Raw genomic sequence first — 8,555 nt, 5'->3', positions numbered from 1 at the left:
ATATTATGTTGCTTTGTCATTCCCTCAAGCTTTTTTTTCTGCATCTTTCATCCAACTTCCTAGGATATTCCTAGAAAGAAAACTCATTGCCTAGATGTTATTACCATTATCGCTTTTTAAGTTTTAGCAATCTGATTTGTAACCCAAACTTTTTACTCAACTGCCTTTCTGCCTTTCTTTCTTTTTTCTTTTTTTTTTTCTTTTTCACACAGCTAGTAAGTGTTAAGTGTCTGAGGTCAGATTTGAACTCAGGTCCTCCTGAATCCAGGGCCGGTGCTCTATCCACTGGGCCACCTAGTTGCCCCTCAACTGCCTTTCAAAGGTTACTAAAGAGATCTTTACAGATAACCTTGATGGCCTTTTTCTTAATTCTCATCCCACTTAATATTTATGCAATTTTTGACATTGTTTACTATCCTCTCCTTCTAGATACTCTCAATTTTTTAGGCTTTACTGTTATAACTCATTCCTGTGTTTCCTTCTACAGGCTAATACAGTAGTGTTAACTTCTAATTGAAATGGATCTCTGCAAACCATATATTGACTCAAAAAATCACAAATTAAAAATATTTATGTTGTGTTTTATTTAGTTTGTTACACATTTCCCAATTATATTTTCACCTTTTTCAGTCTGCTCTGGAGTTTTACAGACCAAGAGTATCACTTCTGCTCTAAATGTTCTCATTTGATTGTATAGGCTTATTGAATTTTACATTCACTATTCCCAAGTCTATCTGTATTATATCTTTGTCCAGAAATCTAATTTCCCATTTATAAGTACATTATGAACATCCTTACTTTTCTCTCCCATTGTCTCATTAAAAACAAACTCACAAAGCTTCCTAAACCTTTATCATCTTTAGTCTTTTCTAATATGCTCAACTTATTTTCATATTGCTCTCTTTTAAACACCCAGTACTCTATGCAAAATGGAACATTTAGTGTTCTGGGGACTCTTGACTTTTCTGTTCTCTGAATTCCCACATCTTTGTTTTTGCATAAGGCATCCTCAATGACTGGAATAAATTTTATTCTCACATGAACTTTTGCCATTTACACCTTCCTTTAAGATTCACCTGAGTTAACAACGTACTAACATTTGTACTCATCCCAGTGGTTTGGAGTATTGTTGCTTCAAACTTGGAAAGGATCTCAGACCACATTGCAATTTTTTTTTCATTTTGTTGATGAGGAAACTGCGGCCAAGAAAAGTGAAGTAATTTGCCCATATGAATAGAACTCAGAACTTCTGATTCCGGATCTAGCATTCACTCTCTGGAATATCCATATCTTTATGCTTATTGACCCCCCCACACACACACACACCATATAATGTAAACTTCCTAAAGGCAAAGTGTGTGTGTATGTTTGTGTGTTTGTGTGTGTGTGTTTCAGTTATGTCCAGAAATTACTCCTTCCCATGGTTAATAAATTATTTTTGGATCGAGTTGAATTCCAATTCTGAAATTCTTTGACTAATGTGATTGTGTGAGTTCAGGTAAACCACATCACCTCTTGAAATGCAAATTTACTCATCTTAAAATGAGATGAGAATCTGAGGGTTCTTTCAAGATTATATTATCTATGATACTGAGATTCAGCCACTTGGTGATAATTGTTCATTGTACTGCTATTAAAGATACTTGCCCTGAGGGTGTGTGTGTGTGCATGTGCGTGCGGGCGTGCGTGCGGGTGTGCATGCATGTGTGTGTGTGTGTGTGTGTGTGTTTACATTCCCAAAGTGCAAGTTCTTTAAAGAGAGTTAACTTGGCAGGGCATCTTTGTAATGACAATTTTACAGTGGAAAATTTGGCATACAGTTTTGATGGTCCACCCAGGAGTAGCGTTGGGTAGTTGTGGGGACCATTTTTTAATTGGGGAATGCTAACTAAACAGCTCGCCGCAATATTGGGGCAAAGAAGGAGACAGACAGCCTCCCTAAAAAAAGAACAAGATTTATTTTAACAAGAATGAACTTAAAAAAAATACACACACAAATAGGATCAGTAGGATCAAGGGAAAGGAAATAAAATGGGGAAAGGGAAATTATAATACCTGAAAACATACTACCGCCCAGGAATCAGCTGAAAATACGCAGCAAAACACCTGTCGCTTTCCAGCTTCCACCTAGAATGCCCAATTCTCCTCTCCCAAACCTAGAAACACCCCTACACAGCCCCAGCCAATGGGATGGCCGCTCTGACAGTCACATGACTGCCCTCACTAGGCTTCCAACCATTATAATTTTGCCAGGCCCATGTAGGAATTGACAAGCGGTGATGATGTGAGGTGCCAGATCCCTGGCAATGGCTACAACCAGTGGGTGGAGCACCATGCGGTTTGCAGAGCCAGTGCATGCCGAGGCATTAAAACCTCAAATAACAATTAATTCTTTACATAGAAAAATCTTAAATTCAAAAATAAACGGATTTTTTTTTCAACAAGGTGAGGGGAAAAGCTTCAATTTCTCCAAAATAACTGTTGAATCTATCAATCAAGCAAAATAGGGAAGAGGAGTCAACTACAATCCTCCTCAAAGCAACCAGAGACATCTCTCTCTCTCTATTTCCCTGTCTCTGTGGTTGTCTGTCTGTCTGTCTGTCTCTCCACACACACACACACACACACACATGCACACACATGCACACAAGTACACATATGGGTAAGGGAGCAAAAAATCTATTAGAATGGGAGACTTTGTTAGTACTCTCATGTAAGAAGCAGAATTATTATGCCCAAATGTACCATAAGAGTGAAAACCCATTGGGGTTTTCTTAGCAAAGATACTAAAGTGGTTTGCCATTTGCTTCTCCAGTTCATATTACAGATGATAAAAGTGAAGCAAACTGGGTTAAGTAACTTGCTCAGGGTTACTCAGCTAGTATTTTCTGATGCTGCATTTGAACTTAGGAAGATGAATCTTCTTAACTCCAGTCCCAGCACTCTATATACTGTGCCTACATTATGGAGGTCAATTAGGATCATTTCTGGAGGAAAAAAAAGTCAAGTTGGCTGAACTTGTGTCTATTTTAAAAATAGAAAGATTGTTTCTCATTTTCCATAAATGATAATGATTACCAATGTATTTTAAAAGATTTTTGATAATCCACAAGGCAAGCATCAGACTAAGTTAAGTCTATATTTTATGGATTTCCTGAGAATAAATTTTACTTAAATGAGTTTTATAAGGTTAGTCATTTCCAGGAAAAGCTGAAATAATGAACTTGTTCAAAGGACGTATAACCCATGAATCAGAGAATATAATTTCAGAATAGTCTGGAAGAGAAAAAAATAATGAAAGGAACAAAGCAAAAAGCAAAAAAAAAAAAAATAGAACAAGATACACTGCTGAATTTGGTAGGACAGGTCTGTAATTTCTGTTGCTAGGGAAGGGAAGGTTTGGATAAATGGGATCATTTGGGTTTTGGAATTCTGAACTTTACTAGGGTTAATGTCAATCAAGTTTAGGGGAGTGGGGAAGAGTTCAAATCCAGTTTCAGAGACTTTTTAGCTATATGGCTATGTGAATCTGGGTAAGTCATATAAATTCTACATTACTCAGTTTTCTCATCTGTAAAAATGAAAATACTAATAGCACCTTCTTCATGGGATGAGGATCAAATGACATAGTAAAGCACTTAGAAATGGGCCTCGAACATAGAAGGAATACTTATTCGTTTCTTCTCCTAAAGTCTGGTAGTAATATAATAATTGCTAAGATAGGGAAGCCATCAAGCTACTTATGAAATTATTAACCAGCCAAAGCTGGAAAAATGGGGCAGGTTATAATTTCCCTCCTGATTCATATGGAGGGTCGAACATGAGAGTATCTAGGCTCTGCTCATCTAGGCCAAAAACAATAGGAAAAGCCAGTCCTAAATAATAATAATAATAATAATAATAAACAGGAGGAAGATGAGAGGAAGGAGGAGGAACAGGAGGAGGAGGAGAAATATAAGAATCTAGAGGAGAGGAAGATCTAAGTGAGAAGGGAAAGAGAAGGGGTAAAAGGAAAGAAGAAATAGGTAATTAAATAAGAACAAGGGGGGGAAGAGTCATTTTTAGGAACACCCAAATTAGAGAAAGGATAGGAGAACTGGAGCAGCGGAACGAAAAGCTTGTGGGAATAGGGTTGTATCAAAGTGTATAACCTAAATAAATGATAGGGATAGAGTAAAAGCTTTAACTTAACAAGTTAAAAATCTAAACACATACACACAAGAAATACATGAAGGAAAATACTTATCCCACTTTTATATTTGAACCAAGTAAAACTACAATAAAAGTGGATAAGAAAATAATATCCTGCTATTTTTAAAATTCAAGATACACATGTAAAAAGCAAAGTTATACACAAAAAATGGGAAGCAGATACATTTACTACAAAACAATTAAATAGACATGCAAAATGTACAATTATACTATCTCATAAAGCAATTTAAATGTCAATATCAATAAAATTAAATTATACTGTATATACTCGAAGCAACCATAGAAAATAAAACAGTATAATGGCATAAATTCTAAATATATTAAAAAACTCAATTGCAAAAAATGTGTCTAAAAACACAATAATAGTAGGTGACTTTGGATTCTTCTCTGCAGGACACATCTAAGAGCATTTTTTTATGTTGTTATTTTGAAAACATGGAATAAAAAATGTACTTCAAGGTTTTGAATTTTAGCAATTTATGAAATCTTCTAAATGTTATCATTGAAAAATGCACATGGAATTTCATCTTGCCAATGTTCTTCACTCTTCTGTGTTCTATTAGAGTAATTAAGATATATTTACTGTATATATTTTTTTCTTTTTCTTTTTTTGAGTTGAAAAATTAAAGAAGTCTAGAGTGGAAATTCGGTCAGTCTAGATTCTTGCTTATAATGTGATTTTGAAGTTAATCAAATTATTGTAAATAATTATTAGCGATTTTTGAACAAAAAAGAAAATATTGATCTATGAATGTATATGTGTATATAGGTGTATAGTATCATTCAACATCACAAAACTTGATGTTAGTTTGTTTTTCTTCATTTTAGATTAATCACTTCTCTGTAAAAAGGTGAGTGGCCATGTTTAATTTAAGACACCATATTTATCAGCTTTTCAATTTTTTTTTTTTCCCTACTGTAAGGGGCTAAAATTCTAGCTAGTCTCTCTAAAGTATCTAATGAGTGATCGCCAATAAATTATAAGCTTTAGCAAGAGTTAGACTTTTAAGCATTTATTAAGGAGAATAAGAATTTGGTGAAAAGAGAAAGAGGCCTAGATTCAGCTATCTATCTCAGGAAGCCTTCATTTCTGCTCCACTTTCCATGAGAGTCCTGATGAAAAAAAAAAAGCAAGAGAGCCAGCCTTGCCCCTTCTTCCTCCCACAAGCCTCCTGTGAAACTAGGAACATCCCATCCACATGCACACACAGCGGTAGCTTTGATAGACAGTATCCACAAGCAAACGTCACTTCCTGATGCCAAGGACAAGCCACATGACTTGCCCTCCGATGCCTTCTCCTCGTGGCAGAGCTTTCCGACAATAACTCTCCAGCAGGTGACATCACTCCAAGCTTTACAATACAATGTTATTGGATGAGTTGTTTTAGTTCTGCTCACTTTACTTTTCATTTCATGATTTCAAAGTTTCTTTTGATGTTGTCAATTTCATGTAGCACAATAATATTTTTACATTCACATATCACACTTTTGTTGTTCTTTGTTTGTTTGCTTGTTTTTATGTTCCCCAATACAAAATATTGAAACTTAGTTTATAATTTTGGCTACCATAAAAATAGCTGTTATGAGTAGTTTTGTGCATAGAGATCCCTTTCTTATTTCTTTGATTTATTTGGAAATAGGCAGAGTAGTGGTATAGCTAAGTCAGTGGGAACTCACAATCTGGTAACTTTCTGGCCATGGTTCCAAATTGCTTTCCAAAATTGTTGGAACAGTTCATATTTACTCTATCAGTTCACACATGTGCCTGTTTTCCCCACATATTCTCCAACATTTGTGATTTTCCACTTTTCTCATCTCTGCCTATATGGCGTGCGGCCTTAAAAGTCACTAGTTTTAGTGATTTAGTACATCTATTTATGATTGTAGATAGCTTGGAGTTCTTTCTTTATAAACTGTCTTTCCACATCTATTGACATTTCTTAATTGGAGAATGGCTCATATTTTAATAAATTTAAATAATCTATTTATCTCTGAATTTAGATAAACAAACAAAACAAACCAACTTCCTTTATTCCAAAGAAATAGCTCATGCCCTTTTAAAAGAGAGTGACACTTATTAATCAAATACTTCTATCTGCAATTCAAAGGGATTTCTGACACTTAGCATCTACCAACACAACTTTAGAAGCAGTCAGATGTTGGTAATCTCATGACTACAACTTGTCTCCCAGTTCCATTGCAGCCAAATTCTGCTTCCTCCAACGTTCCTTCTCCCACGAGTCCTCTTTTTAACCATTCTATCTATGAGGAGCAGAGTTAACAGACAGAAAGAGGAGATAGCAAAGAGATTTTTTTTAAAGTTCTCCTCAGAATGCTTCTATGACATTCAGCCTAGATTAGTCATTCTGGTCTAATCAGGTTGTCTTTGACATTCCTAGTCAAGTCTCTTCTACAATCTACTCCAACTTCTGAGCTACCAAAGATTGAAAACAAATACATAGTTGGATACATACATATATATATATATATATATATATATATATATATATATATATATATATATATATATATATATATATATATATATATATACACACACACACACATATATATAGAGAGAGAGAGAGAGAGACATATGCATATACATATACATCATATACATAGATACATAGATAAAGATATATACTTGTTTTCAATATTTGGAAGCTCAGAAGTTATATGTGTGTGCACACATATGTGTAAACATATATGCACACATATATACATATTAGAAGCATGTGTATACTCACACACATACACACAACTCTTACTTCTGGTATAGATATTGGAATCCAAGGTACCATTTAGCTGATATTTACTGCAGCTAGGCATCACAGTGGATGGAATTCTAGACCTTTATACAGGAATACTTGAATTTAAATCTTGCCTGAAATACTAGACATGTGACTCTGGGCAAGGGATTTAGCCTTTCTTAGCCTAAATTTTCTCATCTATAAAATGAGGATAAAAGCACTTACCACAGAAGGTTGTAGTAAGGTTCAAATGAGATAGCATATGTCAATCACATTATGAACCTTTAAGCATTGTAGAAATACTAATTAGGATCATAATATAGTTATTGTTAATATTTATTATTATTTTATTTTCATGTGATCTAGGTTCCTATTAAGCTAATTCATTGATGATAGCTATCATAATAACTATCATATGAAAACAACTTCTGTTAATATGGACTTATAGATCTTCTGAAAGTGAGGTAGAAAGGAATTTCCTGATAATGGAGAGAGTAACATTAGCAAAGATAAAAGACAGTAACCATCACTAGGACATGTGCACATATTTCTGTATGTACACATGACTTTGCAACAAAATAAGTCTATCTATAAATGTTTCCATTCTTAACATCTTTTTTGAAGAAAAGTAAGATACACACTTCTTCTAATACCAATCAAATATTTTGTATGCCACTTTATTTAGTTTAATCCACAACCTTAACCTTTCTGGATTTTTTCCCCTAACACTGATATCATATCACAACAATGCCAATTCTAAGAGATTCCTTTAGACATGGGATCAGAGTCTCAGTTTCTGCTCCAGCAACTGAACACAAGGCTATCTTCTCCTAGTGCTAGAATACTTCAGGATCTGTCTCCATAATCATTTGCCTCTTGGAAAATTAGGATCCCTAGCTACTAAAACCTGTGCTGAAGGGAATTTCTGTCATTGTTATTCAATTTCACTCAAGAATACCTTAGCTGAAACTAAAAAAAGACCACTTAGATCTAAAAGCAACAGTTAGGTAAATTCTATGATCAAAGTAACCATTATAGCATCTTACATAATGATATCATTTTCCTCAATACGATTATATTTCTCCCAAAGGCAAAGTTCCCAAAGGCAAAATTACACATTTCATTTCTAAGCATACTACATCTTCATTAACCAAAAATCACACTCTTCCAATACTATCTTATTTTCATATTTAATGGACCCCAAAGGGCAGAGAGATAAAATGAAAACAGAAATTGAAGCTTTTATGAGCTATAGTAGGACCATTGGTTTTTGTGTCAGTTATAGATAATTGGCTCTATAATATCATTCCATTTAATAGACCACTACTTGCACTCTGATCCTCAGGAAAGGTCCTACCCTTCATTTTACTTTATTCATTACAATATAGTAAAACCAAAACTAAGACACCTACTAGACATCAATAGACAACTTTAGAATGTAATTTTAAGAAATGGTTCATTTGAATGCCAACTCTATTCCAATCAGTATTAATCAGTTTGATATTTTATATAATTCATAGTTATAATTAGATAACATATGTTCTTATAGCAGACCATTATCATGAGCCTCAAACTTTAATGTAATGTTCA

Source organism: Dromiciops gliroides, chromosome 1 (assembly GCF_019393635.1).
Source record: "Dromiciops gliroides isolate mDroGli1 chromosome 1, mDroGli1.pri, whole genome shotgun sequence".
Classification (NCBI taxonomy): Eukaryota; Metazoa; Chordata; class Mammalia; order Microbiotheria; family Microbiotheriidae; genus Dromiciops; species Dromiciops gliroides.
This window is presented reverse-complemented; position numbering follows the sequence as displayed.